At 36.3% G+C, this 2,783-nt stretch overlaps 1 pseudogene; it reads left to right on the forward strand.

Annotated features, from left to right (window-relative positions):
• The first annotated feature begins 787 nt into the window (after positions 1-787).
• On the forward strand, positions 788-1,563 carry LOC105493968 (high mobility group protein B1 pseudogene; annotated as a pseudogene).
• The last annotated feature ends 1,220 nt before the right edge of the window (positions 1,564-2,783 follow it).

A 2,783-nucleotide genomic window follows, 5' to 3' on the forward strand; every position in this document is an offset into this window, starting at 1 on the left:
GGAAGTAGGGAGTCCTGAGAAGAGGAAGATAGATGGGGAAATGATCAGTTGGAGCACTCAGAATACATACAACATTTATTAAGTTGACTGTCTTATATGGGTACGGTTTATGGTGCTCCGAATCAATTACAATAGTAACATCAAGGATCATCATAACTGACATAATAATGAAAAACTTCGAAATATTCCAAGAATCACCAAATTGTGACAGAGACATGAAGTAAGCACATGCTACTGGAAAAATGACACCAATATATTTGCTTGATACAGAGTTCCCACAAACGTTCAATATGTAGAAAACACAGTATCTGTGACATGCAATAAAGTAAAGGGCTATAAAATGAGGTATGTTTGCACACACAAAGATTTTATAACAACTCATGGCATATATTGTGCCATATAAGTGTTAGCTGCTGCTATTATCACTATTATAATATCTGGATTTGACTCATTATTTTTAAATGTGAGTTAGTCTCATTCCTTGGATTGTAAGGTTAAAAAAACTAACAAGAAATGTCAATACTTATTTCATGCTTACCATACGTGAGACACCATTCTAAATACCTTACATGCATTGGTTTAATCTTCATAACAGTGTTATTAACAAACTTAAGGTTTGTTATTTTTCTCATTGTATAAATGAGGAAAGTGAGTTCCAACTCTAGCTATCTTCTTTGTTTAGGCCTCAGGAAAAAGCAATCAATGGAACAGCTACGGAATAAGGTGAGCCTATATGTATTGAACATGTTGTTAATGAACAAGTTAAGAAGAGACTGTGCAAAGCAACATGAGCGATTCCATTGGTTTTAAGAAAAAGTTCAGGTTACAGAGTGGAGAGAGCGAGGAGGCTGCATCTGGCTCCCACTCTCACAGCCACTGCAGTACATTGAGCTCCATAGAGACTGCTCCAGGGCAGGTGAGAGCCAAACAGGCACTGAGTGATTCTGCCTTGCTGAGGAAAAATAATGTAGGCAAAGGAGATCCTAAGAAGCTGAAAGGCAAAATGTCATCATATGCAATCTTTGTGTAAACTTCCTGGGAGGAGCACAAGAAGCAGCAGCCAGATGCTTCAGTCGACTTCTCAGAGTTTCCTAAGAAGTGCTTAGAGAGGTGGAAGACCATGTCTGCTCAAAAGAAATGAAAATTTGAAGACTCAGCAAGGGTGAAGACTCAATGGACATGGCCCATTATGAAAGAGAAATGAAAATCTATATCCCTCCAAAAGCAGAGACCAAAATGAAGTTCAAAGATCCCAATGCACCCAAGAGGCCTCCTTTGGCCTTTTTCATGTTCTCTTCTGAGGATTGCCCCAAAATCAAAGAACATCCTGGCCTATCAGTTAGTGATGTTGCAAAAAAACTGGGAGAGATGTGGAATTACACTGCTGAAGATGACAAGCACCCTTATGAAAAGAAGGCTGTGAAGCTGAAGGAAAAATACGAAAAGGATATTGCTGCATTTGGAGGTAAAGGAAAGCCTGATGCTGCAAAAAAGGCAGTCATCAAGGCTGAAAAAAGCAAGAAAAAGAAGGAAGAGGATAAAAAAGAGGAATATGAAAATTAAAAAGGTAATAATGAATAAGTTGGTTCTAGCAGTTTTCTTATTGTCTATAAAACATGTAAGTCCCCTGTCCACAACTCACTCCTGTTAAAGGAAAAAATTAAAATATAAGCTGTACATGATTTGTTTTTAAACCTTACAGTGTCCGCGTGTGTGTGTGTGTGTGTGTGTGTGTGTGTGTGTGTGTGTGTGTGTGTGTAGTTATCCCACTACTGAACGTGTCTTTAGATGGCCACAGACTGCCTGGTATGATATGGGAGTTGTAAATTGGCATGGGAATTTAAAGCAGGTTCTTGTTGGTGCACAGCACAAATTAGTTATATATGGAGATGGTAGTTTTTTCATTTCAGTTGTCTCTGGTACAGCTTATATGAAATAGTTGTCCTGTTAACTGAATACCACTTTAATTGCAAAAAAAAAAACCTGTGGCAATTTTGTTGACATTATGAATGCTTCTAATACAATTTTAAAAATTAGTATTGTAGTCCTTTTCATAGGTCTGAACTTTTTCTTCTTGAAGGGAAACTAGTCTTTTGCTTTTGCCCATTTTGGATCACATGAATTATTACAGTGTTGATCCTGTCATATAGATAGCTGATAAAATGCTTTTGTCTACACACCCTGCATATCATGATGGGGGTAAATAAAGTTAAATTGAGATAGTTTTCATCTATAACTGAAGCTCAAAAACCTTAATCAGTTGATAAATTTCACATAGCCCACTTATATTTACAAACTGAAGAGGAATCAGTCTACTTATAGCATGGGATTATTAAGATCAAACATTTTGAAAGTCCATCCTTTGAAGCACTAAATAGAAAAGTGCATTCTAATCTTTACATGAGGACTCTATGTTCTTTAATTCCCATTACCATATAACAGCAATTATATTTTGCAGTTCTGACATTAAAGAAGACTTGAGACCGTATCCCCAAAAGGCGTGAGCTTAAAATATAAGACTGCCCTATTACATTTTTACTTGATATTTGTAAAGACTATGAAAATGCTGACTGTAGATGTCTTTTCCCATTTATCTAAATATGAACTGCTCAGGAAACTCAAAACTCTCCATTAAAAGTATTTTTAATTAATTGGATCAGCTTTTAAAATGAAGATGCCATGTTTAAAATAGGTTACATTTTCCTATATTACGGCTTGCCCCTTTATAAATCAAATAGGAGGAAAGAAGATACAACCTTTGCAACTCAGTATGAGTTATGTGA

This window comes from Macaca nemestrina, chromosome X (genome assembly GCF_043159975.1).
Source record: "Macaca nemestrina isolate mMacNem1 chromosome X, mMacNem.hap1, whole genome shotgun sequence".
NCBI classification, from domain to species: domain Eukaryota; kingdom Metazoa; phylum Chordata; class Mammalia; order Primates; family Cercopithecidae; genus Macaca; species Macaca nemestrina.